This window comes from Rousettus aegyptiacus, unplaced genomic scaffold (genome assembly GCF_014176215.1).
Source record: "Rousettus aegyptiacus isolate mRouAeg1 unplaced genomic scaffold, mRouAeg1.p scaffold_m13_p_2, whole genome shotgun sequence".
Taxonomy (NCBI): Eukaryota; Metazoa; Chordata; class Mammalia; order Chiroptera; family Pteropodidae; genus Rousettus; species Rousettus aegyptiacus.
The window spans coordinates 147,918,859-147,934,466 of NW_023416295.1; the positions used below are offsets into that span (position 1 = coordinate 147,918,859).

At 34.9% G+C, this 15,608-nt stretch overlaps 1 long non-coding RNA gene across 1 annotated transcript in view; it reads right to left on the reverse strand.

Moving 5' to 3' along the window:
- LOC118613694 overlaps window positions 1-15,608 on the reverse strand; it is a 391,478-nt gene that overhangs the window by 268,370 nt on the left and 107,500 nt on the right. The window lies entirely within an intron of this gene.

The window sequence follows — 15,608 nt, forward strand, 5'->3', positions numbered from 1 at the left end:
AGGTTAATTAGTAACAATTTTTAATTGATGAATATGCATCTCGATAAAGATTCCACACATGGTTTTCTTCAATAATAATAATAAAAGGAAGAAGAGGTAAAGAAGGAGAAGAGGAGGCAGAAGAGAAAGACCTCTACTCTCTCCTTGTATGGAATAAAACACACATCTATTCCATGTATTTCGTCCTTCCAAGGAAGAATATTTTTATTCTAGAACATAAAATTTTTAATTATTGTCACTAACATCGTCTTTCTTTTTATTTCTATGGCAACAAGGTCAATTAGGAATAATATCAAATAGTATTTCTGAAGTTTATGCATATTGTTTAATTTTAGGCTAATTTCATTCATGGCATTAAGTAACAAAATAATAATAGTAGCTATTGTAGTTCCATGTTTCTATTTTACTAGAAACCCTATGACAATAGACCCTATGGAATTCCTAAAATTAAATGGTTGCATTGTAATTTTATTTGGCATTGTAATAATAGTGCTGCAATCCTAAACTAGGACTTAGAATTTGTTTTCCTCTGAGCAGAACCTATTAGAGAAATATTTGCTCTAGTGAGCTTTAACCTACATACTACAAACATGGTTATATGTTATATTTAATTATCTCTGTTTTCCCTCTTTGTCTCAAAAAACTTTTGACTAATAATCTCTCTGGCTCAGTTTACTATCTCTATTTTTAAAGACCACTCTTAATTAACTCAATTAATGAGTTGCTAGGTGAGTAATCTCTCATGCCATCTAATCAATCATTTTGTGTTCAATTACCCAGAATTGGTAAAGAAGACACTCTCAGGATCATTTCCACTTCATGTATGTAATGAAAAGAAATTTATGAGATAATTAGGAGACTCACTTTACCTATCTTTAAAAGGCTTTGTAACTATTAAAGATAAGCATTATTTGTAAATAATGCTAAGTGTTTCCCTTCACAAGAGAAATCCAAGTTACCAGAATTTGGACAATGAGGGATTCTTCTAGAAGAGCTGATAGACTTCAAGTAATCCACGCATATTTCCTCACCATAAGGAACAAATGCTGATGGAATTTTGGATGGATAAATATGAAATAATAAAGTCAACAAGCTTCTCATGAAGTTTAGTCTATAACCTTGTAGTTATTACACATCCTTTAAGTGACTCACCTACTCATTCACAAAGAAAAAAGTCATCAAGAAGTTTCTTTCTCCTCCATACACAGTAAGGACAAGTACGGGTCTAGCCAAAGGATCCTACTTTTATCCCTACTTTATCTGTTTGTCCTTATAAATGATAATACTGACATGAAAACAAAATAAAACAAACAAAACAAAGAAAATAATTAAGGAAACTACATGAAAGTACAATTTTAAAAATTTACTTCCAAAGAAATAGTATACACCTCTTGAACTCACAAGAATATTAGAATGGGAAGGGGATGAGAATGGAAATAAAACATTCTGTGAGAAGGGGTTCCTCATCTGATGTCTTTAGGGCAGTCTCCCGAAAATTTACTTCTAGAAACACAGGAACATATGTCATTTATTGCGTCCAAGCCCTGTACCAGAAATATCAACATGAATAATATGTGGTCTCCACTCTAATAAGATACATGTTTAGATTACGTGAACAAACTGAAGTAAATAAAAAATAATTATAGCACAGTCTGATAATTCCTAGAGGTATACTATGGAGGAAGTGATGATTAGAAGGCAAGAAAGAATAGTCAGATAAAAGGTGTTTTAAACTGAAAAAAAAGCATATGCAAACCCACAAGAGCATATGCCTCATAGCTTGATCTGAGAGTGAAGCAGATAGGTTCACATGACAGAGTCCAGCAAATCTGTGACCACGTAATGGTATGTAACGAGGGGAGGAAGGCAGTGGTTAAGCTGCACGCGTGCACATCCATGGTGACTTCTAATCCCATTACTTGTGTCATAGTCTACTCATTAGAAGCAGGTTAATGAGTCTAGCCCATACTCACAGGGAGGTGACGAATTACTCAAAAGCATCAGTATCAGAAGGTGGGGATCAATGAGGGCCAACTCACAGGCTGCCTACCATTCCACATTCTCTCCCTAGAGCTCAAGACTCAAAATCCCTTGGACTTAAGTCATGTGGGGACCCATTTGTAGGATTCTGCTTGTCCATCTCTGATTGTGATGCTGCCTCTGGCCAATACCACTGAAGTGAGGGGCATGGGTAGCAGTAACAGCAAATGTTCTTAACCCTGTGCTCACTCTCATCTACTGCTGGCACCCAGGCTGTCACCCCACCCCTTCCACAGGTTCAGCATTCCTCTGAATGCATCTGAATGCATCTGAATGTTCCTGAATGCATCGGCACTGAGGGATTTCAAAACCTTTGCTCTGTACCACTTAAATAGGCCTTTCCAATTGATGTCTTTGCTCCTGGTCAATGTGGCAATGCCATGCTCTCCCAGGTCAGCCTTAAGCCATACTGGATGAGGGACAGACATTCTTTATGTAAATACAATCATTCTTCTCACTGCAATCATAGGCCCCTTGCCTCTCCTCCCCATTTCTGATGGCACATGGAAGGTAGCAATGTGGCCAGTGTGAAAAGAGATCACACTTTATAGTAAGAACACTTGAAATCTACTCTCTTAGCAATTTCAAGTATACAATACAGTATTGTTAACTCTTATCACCATGCTGGACAGTAGGTCTGCAGAACTTGCTCATCTTATACTCTTTCACCAACACTTTCTCATTTCCCTAATCCTGCAGCTCCTAATAGGTGTATTAAGCTGAATAGCGCACCTCAAAAATTCAGGTCCACCCAGAACTTCAGAATGAGACTTTATTTGGAAGTAAGGTCTTAGGAGATGTAATTACTTAAGTCAAGATAAAGTCATATTAGATTAGAGGGCTGAGAAGCTTACGTGCAATGGCTGGCATCCTTTCAAGAAGAGGAAAAGATACACTGAGATATATACAGAAAAAAAAAAAAAGGCCATGTTAACATGGAAGCAGAGATTGAAGTGATGCAGCTACGAGCCAAGGATCACCAAAGATTTCCAGGAGCCATCAGAAACTAGGAAGAGGTGAGGAGAGAGCCTTCCCTGGAGCCTTCAGAAGGAGCGTAGACCTGCCAACACCATGATTTGAGAATTCTAGCCTTCAGAACTGTGAGAGAATAAATTTCAGTTGTATCAAATCATCTAGCTTGTGGTAATTTGTTATGGCAGCCCTAGAAAATTAATATAACAGGAGCTAGAAAATTAGCCAGAGATGGCACATTTGACAATAAAGAACACAAGGAGGGGTGGCTCCATAGTGTAGTGGTTAGGACGTCTGCTTTACATGCAGAAGGTCCTGGGTTCGCACCCCAGGTGGAGCCACAGACCATACTCTGGGTGCGCTGGGCCCTGGGTGTGCCAGGCCCCCGAGTGCGCTGAAAGTGCCAGGCCCTGGGGGTATGCCACAAGCATGTAGGAGGAGACACCCCACCTTCAGAAATCCAGTTCTTAAGGGGAGACAGCAACATCCATAGGTCAAGGGTGGAAGTTGGGAGGGGAGGGGGGAGGGGGGAGGGGGGAGGGGGGCGGGGGGAGATTGGAATTAAAGAGGGGGAAAAATTAAAAAAAGAACACAAGGAGATGGTTCTTGAACCTGAATAGGAAGAGATGGTACCTAAACCCCATAGAAGAATCTACACATACACTTACTGAACAATACACAAAGAAGTGACTTCCTCTTCTCTACTCACTATATTCTAAATCTTCATCAATAAATCATACTGCTTATGGAGCCATAAATTTTGTAAGATATTTTTGACCAAACTATTTCTATAGAAAAGAACTCCACAAAAATATTTGTCCAGGGCCCTATACATCCTGTTGTGGCCCTGCTACTGTTCAGCTATACCTACATACCATTTTGGGGCCCTCTCCTTTTTTTCTTCCTCTCATAGCACATATGCTAATTTGCTTGAGACAGTCCAAGTTTGTACCTGTCCTGGCATAATTTTAAAAGTGTTCTCTTTCACACTCAGAAGGATCCCACCTTGGATGATAAAATCACAGGTCTTCACAATTATACTATCAATAAGTCTTATTGGTCCTATCTTTAAAAAAAAAAACCCTATCTTGACGACTCCTCGCCATCTTTTAATGAACCTTTACGACAGCATCCAAATGTTCCTATTTCTTTTCTTATTCTCCACCTGACCCCCTAAAACAATCTATTCTCCAAAAAAAAAAAAATTGTCAGAGTGATCTTCTTAAAATGTAAGTCAGTTTGTCACTCTGCTAAAAAAAATAAATAAATAAACAAATAAACAAATAAAACAAAGCCATACAATTGCTTTGTGTTACACATAGAACAAAATTGAAAGCGTGCAACACCTGACCTCCAATTCTTGTCGTGGCTTCCTCCTATTCGTCTGGGTACACACTGAGACACCAAATCCTCAGAGAGCCCTTCCCTGGCTACATCCACCTAAACTGTCTCCTTTCAACCCTGTCACTCTCTAGTTACAAATTTCTTATATTTTCTTCATAACACATCACTATTGAAGTCTATGCTATATTCTGTACGTTGATTTTATTTTATTCTAGTCTGTCTTTCCCATTAGAACATAAGCTTAATGAGAACAGGGACTTTATCTTTTTTACCACTGTGACTACAGTACCTAGAATAATACCTGTAATATAGCAAGCACTCAATAAGTGTTCACTATATATGTTAAAGTTACTGTTTTATGGTGTAACATGAAAATATATATTTATAGAGCCACGGAAACAAGAGTTTAGAAGCAATTAACTGCAATGGCTACAGTCGAATGCAACCTGAACATGGTTTCCAGATTAATGTTCTTGAAACACCATTATCTCATATCACTCCAATATTCAAAAATCTTTAGAATATCTATACTTATTGCAGAATGAATTCAAACTCACTAGCATAGCCTTCAAAGTTCTCTTCAGACTGTCCCTATTTGTTCTCTCCGACTTTAAGTTTTCATTTCTAATTTTTTGGACTCAACTTATAAAACTTCAGCCTCATTCTTATTTTTTTTCACACATCTGTAAATGTCTGATTCTACCCCCTGACTTTCCCCACAAACTTCTTTCTATCTATATAATTCCACTTTGTCCTTCAGGGTGAGGTTAGAGAGTCCTGCTGCTCCACTGCATATTCTCAGATATCCCAAAGCTTCCTTGGTCTTCTCTTCTCGGCAAGTGTGGTTTCTTATAATCTGCATCATTCCTGTGACATTTGGCTTTTTTTTTTAGTTAACTGTTAGTTACTTCTTATGTTTCATGACATTTCTGCTCAACTAAGTGTAGAATAGTTGGAAAAGAAATATATTCTTGTATCACAGAATTAAGGTTATAGTAAATACCCAATAAATTATTATTAACTAATAAGTGGACATATTGACTGCATGTAAATGGTATTCTCTGATTCACATTATATTAGAGAATAAGTTCTTCTACTGAGGGCTATTTTTCAGTCTAGTTGACGTTATCTTAACTGCTTTAGAAAGAAGGAAATTATATTGGAAATTTACATTTCTTGAAACGAAGAGACTAAGACTCAACAAATTTTTTCCTCAAACAAAAAGTATAAATACGTAATATTTAGAGTGAATGGCAGAGAATATAAAGAAGAGCAGTGCTTCTCAGACCTCTTTTCTCCAAAAACAGAAACAGAACTATGAACTTTTCTGGAAAGTTGTTCACCAGTCTACAAAAATTTGCTCATTATTTCTTTTTCTTCCTGTCTTTAATTTTTAAAGTAAGTTTAAAACATCAAGATGTTGGTCTTCAACCAACAGAAAAATCACTCATCAGCTCTGCATGCTTCTTGAACTTTGATGAAGGCGTAGAGTACTGCTTTGAATTTTCAGGTTGTGTTTCCATACCAGGAGCTCCTTCAAATGGCTCTCAGAGAAGCTTTCCCAGAAGGAGAGCACATGTGGCATTCATGTTTCTCTGATGTTCATTTTCTTGAACTCGATTGCATTTACTCTTTTAACTCTTTTTCTTTTAAAGGGGAACAGTGTTCTTGGCTCAAAATATTAATTTGTTTTACTTTACATAAATTTGCATAATGAAGCATTAACTCAAAACGTGGATAATAAAATCAAGTAAAATCAACCTACGGTAACTGTATTCAAGTTTAACATGGGTGGTGTTATAATATCAAATGCCTACAATTTGAAAATTAATCACAACTGTGATCGAAATATGTAGGAATATTGCTGAAATTCTGTTTAATAATCCCGCGAGAAAGTCACCGAACTTATTCTGCTTTCACTAAATGACTCTACAGGAAACTGGATGGGGCCTTATTTTCCTATGAATGCTACCAAAAGTGATCACACAGCTCAAACGTTACCCCTTCTGTGAAGGCATTTCATTTGTCTTTTATCCTCAGGACCTAGCATTGTTTCCACGAAGCAACCTGATGATCACTTGTCTTTTTCATTTGAAATTATTCAGTTTCTCTATCTCTAGCCCATAAAAAAGTTTTTCTGAAATTGTGGTCGCTTAATCTCCTCCATCAGAATTATCTGCAGATTACAGACCGAAGCAACTGAATCAGTTTCTGGAGGAAGGATCTATAAATCTGAATGTGGCATCCTAAATAATTCTCATCCACATGAGATTTTGTGACCCATTCTCTCTCTCTCTCTCTCTCTCTCTCTCTCTCTCTCTCTCTCTCTCTCTCTCTCTCACACACACACACACACACACACACACACATCACATAACAAACATTTCTTACTTAGAGAAAAATATACAAAGCAGATGTCAGAGAGTAGAATTTTTGTATAAGTTTTTTTTTTATCAGTTACTAAAAGGAATGATTATTCACCAAGGAAGAAAACTACTTACTAGCTAAATGATGGAAAATGGTAACACCTTTTTACAAATCTACTTTGCATTTGCTATTCATTGGCAAGTGTGTCTCATGAGGAATCAACACTCGTCATATTCTCTGTAATCCTCCCACACTCTTATCTGGAAATGTTATATATTTGAGCCACATGATTCTTTCAATCTTCAAGAGGCCTACCAGCTGGCTGAATATACACAAAAAAGAAAATTATATATTGTCTAATATAGAATCATAGAAATTAATAAAGTACTAAAGATTAGAGTTGTAAAAATGAATAAAGTACTAAAGATCACATCTTTAACCAAATACATGCATTAAATACATTAAAAGGAGACCTTTCCTACTCTCTGTACCACATATAAATTTCTCAAATCCAATTGTCCTTGTTGCTGGGTTTTTCTTCCCCCATAGCCTTTCTATATAGACTTTTCTGTGTGGAAACTGGTTGAAAAGGCCTATATCAAATAAGTAATTTTCATGTGAACAAATGTTGTGCTGGTTCTCTGCTTGCTTTGCTGTCAATCATTAAAGTATGTGGAATTCCTAGAGGCTAATCAGCAATTCTTTGACAAATGTCAAGTAATTAAATAATTACAGCTCTAACTAACTTTAAAAAAAATAATAAAATAAAACCCGTCAAGTGGATGAACTCAGGCAGCCCTCTTTCTTAACTACCCAGAAGTGTTTCTCAGTGAAATCTTTCACTGAGAAAAAGCAAAATGTAGAATGCTTTAACAAGTATCCTTTAAATTAAAAAAATAGAAAATATCCAGCACATTTAAAAAAAAAAAAAAAAAAAAGTATGCTACCCAAGTCCAGAGAGAAATCAGCAGGCTATTTAACCAACTTTTTCTAAGAAAAAAAGTTGTGCACATTTGTCTCTTTGTGCTCTTAGAGTTGGTTTTTCAATAACCGTTATCGTTTTATACTACTTTATCTATACTCTCTCACTTCCATCACTGTTGGTACAGGGGGGTTACTGACCATTGCCAAGAAAACAGAAGTGAGTTTGAGCCTAAAGCAAAGACTTGTTCCATTCGATATCATCACCATCTTTGAAAAGAGAAAGACAAGTAGCAACAGGATTGAATATAATGCTGAAAAATATAGTTTCCGGTTATTGAATAATTACAATAACAACAATGGCTAGCCATTTTTTGAGTACCAGGAAATGTCCTAAAACTTCAAAATATATTGATATTCATTTAATCCTCATTACAACTTCATGAGTTAACTGATATACTTATTTTCATTTTATTTTCATTTTTCAGTTTATTGGGGTAACATTGGTTAATATAATTATATAATTTTGGGGTGTACATTATAATTTGACAACTATATATTGTATTGTGTGATTACAACCCAGAGTCAAGTTTCCTTCAGCTACCATATTTTTGATCCCCTTTACCCACTTCACCCTCCCGAAGCTCCCTTATATTTGACCTCCTTTACCCTGTCTACCTCTTCTATCCTCCCTCACAATTATTTTCATTTTAAAGAAGAAAACTGAAGCACAAATTAGTTACATATTTTGCCCAATGTCATAAAGCCGGTAAGTGTCAGAGTCGGGATTTAAAACAGGCAGGTTAGCTTCAGAGCCCACACTCCTCACTGTGTTATGATGCTATCAAGCAAAATAAATTGGTTCATGTAGGTACAGACTCAGGACTTCATTATCAGAGCTCTAAACAGCTGAGCTTACCAGTCACAGGTAAATCTTGCACAACAATTTCAACACATACCCAAAGGTCCTCATAAAATTAAAGTGGAATCATTTTTATCTAACACAAAATATGCCCTGGAGATATAAATAGGTTTAATTTTTTTTAATTAATGTAAGAGAAATATCAAATGAGTATTATATTAGTCAGAATTATCTGTAATGCAGCAATAGATTTTGGAGATCCAGGAATTGACCTTGACTTAGGGACTTTTGCCTTTTTTCCGTCCACAATACACTGTAATTATTCCACCTCTTCTTCAAAAATACTGGGACATAATTTGAGTGTATTAGCGTGAATAGAATTTAAGATAGGAGAAAAACACATATACAATTTTAAATTGGGAAAAATATGTTATACATATGTTCAAACACACATAAATTAATCTCTATTGCTCAAGATGATGACAGAAAAGGTTGTTAATTAAAAATGTTAATTATATACTGGGGATAAAATAAAGTTCAGTGAGAAAAAAGTAAACTTATGAAATATACTAAATAAATATTATCCGTCAGACAGAGAGGCCACAGTACAGAAGATAGTGGGGGTCTCCATGTATTAAAAAGATAGAAGTGCCATCCCAAGCAGATAGCCCCAGAGTTGAGACCAATAATCTGGTCTTGCGGTTAATGACCATATGTCACAACTACACTCCAGTTCAACATATAAAACTTTGAACAAGTCTTTCTAAAGTGAAAGACCTTTGCAGAAAGCTTCTACTACGGCAAAAGTTCTTAGACATATTAACACTTTTGAAGCATCTATTTACTACTAGGCTTTACAGATTAATGAATAAAAGCATAGACTCTCATAGCAGAATGTCCAGTTCTAAGTCCCAGTTCCCCATTTACTAAGAGCGTAAGCAGATAAATCATTAAACCCTCAGTGTCACCTTACTTTTCTAATCTGTAAAGTGAAAAGCATAATAAAACTGTTTACCTTACAGGACAGTGGTGAGAAAGACCATACATGTATAGGCCATGGGTGTAGTGTGTGATAGATGGTATGATTTCAAAAAATGTTATCTCTTAGCTATACCTATAAACCCAAAGAGCTGGGATTTTACTATCATCTGTGGGATGTCCTTTCTTTAATCTACAGAAGTAAGCTAAGAGTTAAAGAAGAAGTTATACAGCACCTTTTCTCTTTCCTTTTTATTTCTTTTGCATCCTCTGCTTTTGTTCTCTCTTAGTCCCTAAAGAACTTTGGCTCAAAGCAGTCTCTATGAGAAAAGTTAAGAAACTTTAATAAGGGTTTGGAAATTCTTTTCATAAGAAAACGCCATTATTATTTATTTAGTGTGTAAGCAAATATTTATTAAAAGACTCCAGGCACCATTAGGACACAAATAAAAAAAAATAAAAAAAATAAAAACTAAGTCTTTCTCCTTAAGATACTCAAAACTGAATGAGAAGACAGATCCCAAAACAATTAAAATGCCCCCAAATAACAGTTTTATTCGAAGATTTTACAAAGTATGGCTGAATTCCAGACAAAGAATCACCACGTCTGCCTGGGAAAATTAAAGAAGGCTCAAAGTGGTAGTGAAGGTTTTCCACTCAGATAATCAGGAGAATTTCTGAGAGAAGAACAAGAATATTTAAGGCACAGAGGTTGACACTAAAAAAAAATATTATAAGCATCATTGGAGTAAAAGTATGTGTTGGAGAAGAGACAACATACGAGTCCCAAAAGAAAAGTAGGAATCCAATCCTGAAGGGCATTTCATATCATAAAAGGAGTAGAAGGATAATGGACATCAGATCTATGTGTGAGAAACTAATTTTAATAACAGCATAACTGATTGAAGTGGATTGAGAGAAGATTCGGGGATATAAAGAATGAGCCTATGTAAGATAATATAGATCTAAACGTGAACAGAGGTAATAGAGGTAAAGAGGAGGCCTAAGAAAGGTATTTAATAGAGTGAACAAATTGGATCTGTGGATTGATAGATATTAGAAGTGAGAAGGAGTGCCGGTAGTAATAGTCTTTATGATAAATATAAGAAAGAGCTCTGTGTATGAATCTAGGTTGAAGGAGGAGACAGAATTCATGCAGTAATTTGAGCAAAGGAAGTTTAATATGCAGAATTATTCATTAAAATAGGAACTACCTACTGAAAGAAAAAGAGAACTTTAAAGACCACAGAAATGGCTGATATGGAGAGCAGCCACTACCTCTAGAGCTCAGGCAAAACATCTGAGGAAACAAGACTGAAGAGGCTTCTATTACCCACCAAGTTTGAATTCCAGAACTTGGTGGAGAGGGGCAACCATGGCCCAGTGAGGACCAAGTATTTTGCTGAGATGTAACACCACAAGATCAGAATAGGATTTCAATCTCTGAGGTGTTGCAGGAACCCAGCTGCAGGGAGGTGACGAGATGCTGAATTCATGGGAAAACTATTCTTGGGATGTAGAGGAAAGCTATCCATAGAGAAGTGCTGCTGGAGCCAATCAAGGGGAAGGAGTTATAGAAGAAAAACCTCTCCCTCTGTAATGCCCTTCGACATTCTCTTCTGACAAAGTTTAACATCAAGCCAGCTGGGCAAATGAGGAGTATTTACAAGATCCAGCTATATTATCAAAGAAAAGTCAGTGAAGAGTGGGTTTAGAGCTGAGAAGCAATAAATTGAAAACTGATACAGAATGTGCAGGAATAAGGTGAATTCTACTATGCAGATTTTGAGTTTGAGGTACATTTTGGGACATTCATGTTGTATAATGGCTCTTGTAATCTAGAGAGAGGTTTGAGTTGAAACTACAGATTTTTAGAACTATCCACAGATACGTGGCAGATAAAGCCTTGGGAATGGATAAAATTGTCCAGAGAAAATGAGTTTTTTTGAAAAGAAAAGATGCTAAGAACAAAGGGAAAGAGCACATATTAAAAGGGGGCAGAGGGAAAAGATTCTACAAAAGAAACCAGTAAATAAATCACAACCTAGATTATAGTTTAAAAATGTGAGAAGAGAGTGTTGAATAACCCAAAGTGTTAAGGAAAAGAAAACCAGAAAGTTTCTACTTGATTTGACAATTAAAAGGTAAACTATGCAAAAAAAAGTTGAATGTAAGGGAGACAATGAAAGCCAAACTGCATGGATCAAGATGTGAATAAGTGAGGAAAAAGAGACAGAAAATATTATTTTTTTTCTAGGGTGAGGATAAAGCATCAGTGGAGAGGTTGGGGGGGGGGTTTGTCTCTTGTTTTGGGGAGTTTTTTTAGTTTGCTTCTTTCATGTGTGTGTGAGAGAAAATGCAGAGAGAAAGTGGTGTGAAAGAAGTTTGAGTGTGTGAAAGAAACCAATGAAAATCAAGAGATATAGGGAAGAGAGGAGATAATTGATGAAAATATTGGAGGAGGCAATACATAAGTAAGATAGAAATCATACTCAGGCAGAAGTAAAGATACCTACTCCTCAAGAGTTGTGTGTGTGTGTGTGTGTGCGCGCGCGCGTGCCAATTAGTGAACAGAAATAAAAAGTGTGATTTTCATCCACCTTAAAGTAGCCTTACGATGTTACCCAACTCAAAAGCAAGAGATTCACTGAATTTTAGAAAGGACACTTGGAGTAATGGTTCTCAAATGGGGGTCCACAAACCAATAACATCAGAATGGTATCCCAAAAGGAAATGTATCTTTCTCAGAAAGTCTTCTTCCTAAGGCTGCCATAGGAGCTAACTTAAATACGGGGTGTGGGGAGCTAGCAGGCAAGACTTGGCCTTCTTCAAACAAAGCAGATTCCCCTTTCCCTTGTTCGACATATTCGGCTTCCTTTTCCTGTTTCATTCAAAGAAAAGCTTTGCTAATAAAACCATTTGAGAGCTATGCTTTAGTACAATCCATTTATTTTAAAAATGAGGAATCTAGGGAATAAAAAGACAAGCGACTTGTCCAAAATGCCATGGCTACCCTGTCATTAAAAGTCTTGTTTCACTACCAATAATAAATCAATTAATGTATCAGTTCTCCCAAACTTAAACATTTATACTGTTTATAATTTTAATCCAAATATTTTAACAGAGCTCATTCCTTTCTTGGCATAGTGATATCCTATACCCTCACCCAAGAAAAATCAAGAGGACTTATGTCTGTGGCTTCTTATGTATTTGCTTATCAGAAATGCATTTAGTAACAACTATTCGCAGACTTTTTAGACCATGAACAAGAAAAGGACCTCAAGGAAGTAATTGAATACATTGTGTTCTACCACATCAATATCCTAACTATTTGAGCTAGATAATTTTCTATTGCTTTTCAAATGAAAAGAAAGTCCATAATCGTCCCTGAAAAATAATCCTCTGTGTCTTCTCACTTTTGTCATAAGCAATCAAATGAAACAAAATTAAAACTTCCATCCTCTAACTTCAGGATTTAGGGAAAACACTATTAGAAATGCCTTAGAAGTTTGCAAAATATACATTCCCTTGCTCTAACCAAGATACCCTAATAAACTATTATTAACTCGAAAAGAGATATAGTTTATATAAGGAAAAAAATTCATTAAAATTAATTGGATGTTAAAAATATATACTGAGTGAAAAGTGAGAATGGTAAAGTTAAAGTATCTATATTAACATTGAATAAGTTAGACTTCAAAGCAAAGAGTATTATCAGAGATAATAAAAATAGCAATAAAGGAAGATACAAAAATAATAAATATGTAGGAGGTGCAGAATTCTAAAGGCGCAGAATTAAAGGGAGAAATATACAATCCCACAATCAAATCTGGAGATGTCAGAACCCAACCCCATCTCAGCAATTGCTAGAAGAGCTAGACACAAACTCAGTAAAGACACAGGCAATCTGAAAAACACCATGACATACTTGATAATAAAAGAATCAGCAAATGTATAATACATATTATTTTCAAGTGTACATGTACTTGATATATTCACCAAGATAGAGTATAGGAGCATAAAACAGTTCCTCAATAAATTTTAAAAGATCGAAATCTGACAGAGCATGTTCTCTGATTACAGAATTAAGTTGAATATCAACAATAATGAAAACATAGATATTATTTCAACATCTATAAAACTTTGGGATATGCAAAAATTTCTTAGAACACAAAGAGCAAAAATCATAACAAAACTGATGAATTAGGCTCTAATAAAATTGAAAACTTTGGTCCTTTCAAAGATACCATTAAGAGAAGAAAAAGGCAAAATGATAACTGGGAGAAAACAATCTGTAACACATACATAAGATAAAGGACTTGAATCCAGAATATCTAAAGAATTCTTAAAATTCAATAATGAGAATTATTGAATTCAATCTAAAAAGTAGACAAAATGTGTGAATAGACTTCACAAAAGAAGAATAAACATATGTAAAGATGCTTAGTATCACTAATCATGAGGGAAAGGAAAATTAATACTACACTAAGATACAAAGTACATATCCATTAGAAAGAGTAAATTTTAAAAAATACAAATAATCTTACCAAGTCTTGGCGAGATGTGGAATAACTGGAATTCTTATATACTACAGATGAGGATGTAAAAGAATACAACCACTTTGGAGAACAATTTGACAGTTTTTTTAAAACATTAAACAGTTACTTGCCATACAACACAGTCATTCTACTGCTAGGTATGTACACAAGAGAATCCAAGACATAAAATCTTGTATATGAATGCCCTTAACAGCTTTCTCTTTAATAGTCAAAACTTACAAATGACTCAAATGTCCATCAAAAGGTAAATGAATAAACAAATTATAGGATATTTATATAATGGAACACCAAACTATTGATATACACAAATACATGATAGACAGCAAAATTATGATTAGTGAAAGAAGTCAAAAAGGAAAAAGAGTACAGACCGTATGATTGAATTTATGTAAATTTCTAGAAAATGCAAATCAATCTATAACAGAAAGCAGATCAGTGGTTGCCTAGGAACAGATGAGGAACAGATTACAAAGGGGCAGAAGAAACTTTTGAGGATGTTGAAAATGCTTTGTATCTGAATTTCAGTGATGATTTAATGGCAGTATACATATGTCAAAATTGATCAAATGAACATTTTAAACATGTGCACTGTATTACACTTATTTATACTTGAATAAAGATATAGAAAAATTTTTTAACAATCCTGTATTGGGAGGGAGTGAGTTGACTATAGAAGAAATACAGTTAGTCACGGGTTGATAATTATTAAAGGTAGGGAATAAGGACAGGGGAATTCATTATACTAATACCTTTATTTTTGCACATGTTTGAAATGTTACTTTAAAAAATGTTTCAAAATCTTTAGATAGAACCTATTAAAAATATAATTTTGATTCCTATGAAACCCTCAGGGAGAAGTTAATTTTCCATTCTTAGTAGTTACTTAGCACTCTAGTCTCTATTTTGCTGACCCTACTTCAATGTGGCTTACATATATTAATAAATATTTTGCTATACCTCTATAAAGGAATCAGGCCAAAACACAATAAGACCACGATTTGTTTGTTTGTTTTGTTTTTGTAATTCAGAATTACTTTTGGAGATTATTTGTGATTATATGGTGGAACTGTTAAGAAAAATATATCCACCACTTGGAAACAGGCAAATAAATGACCACATTTTTTTTCAATGTCATGCTGGAACTTGTCTAACAAACAAATCCAAGGTTTATTTAATTCTGTAGAGTTTGTCCTTTGACTTATTATTTATTATCAATTAGAATATTTTACAACTCTGTGGATGGATATTAACTTGTAGAGAACTCATAATAATGCAACCAATTCTTATCCAATAACAATGAAAATAAAATGTGTCTAATAGAGATTTTATCTAGTAAAGATGCAAATGACTCCTTGTCTGGGTTAAAAAATAAATAAAAAGATAACACCAAACATTACACTTTGGAGTTTAAGACATTACCTTGGCTTGTACTTAATTTAGCAACCTTTTATTCAGTATTCATTCTCTTAGTGACTATAAATATTTATTCCTACTGTACTCCACTGAACCAGATTTACCATACTTTTGGCTATCAAAAGTTAGATATAATAGCCCAGATATAGAAA